Below are 325 nucleotides of genomic sequence, written 5' to 3' on the forward strand. Positions count from 1 at the left end.
TGCTGCATGTGTGACGGGTGGCCATTGGTATGTAAATCGGACGGTCTGATTTGTGTACTCTCAAAGCCAGTATTCGGACGATACATAAATCGAACGGTCTGATTTGTGTACTTTCGAAGCCAGTAATCAGACTGTCTGATTACTTTCTTTTAAATTGGATTGTCCAATTTCTTCGGCGCAGCCACCACACTCCAGTGAAACACACTAGACTTCAATCGTAATTAATCCCATATCAAAATAAAAAAAAAAGTGTATTTAACAAGTTACAATAATTAAATTTTAATCAATTTTTTTTATTTCATATTAGTGTATATACTTGTGCAAT

The sequence above is a fragment of the Arachis duranensis genome, chromosome 6, assembly GCF_000817695.3.
Source record: "Arachis duranensis cultivar V14167 chromosome 6, aradu.V14167.gnm2.J7QH, whole genome shotgun sequence".
Lineage (NCBI taxonomy): Eukaryota > Viridiplantae > Streptophyta > Magnoliopsida > Fabales > Fabaceae > Arachis > Arachis duranensis.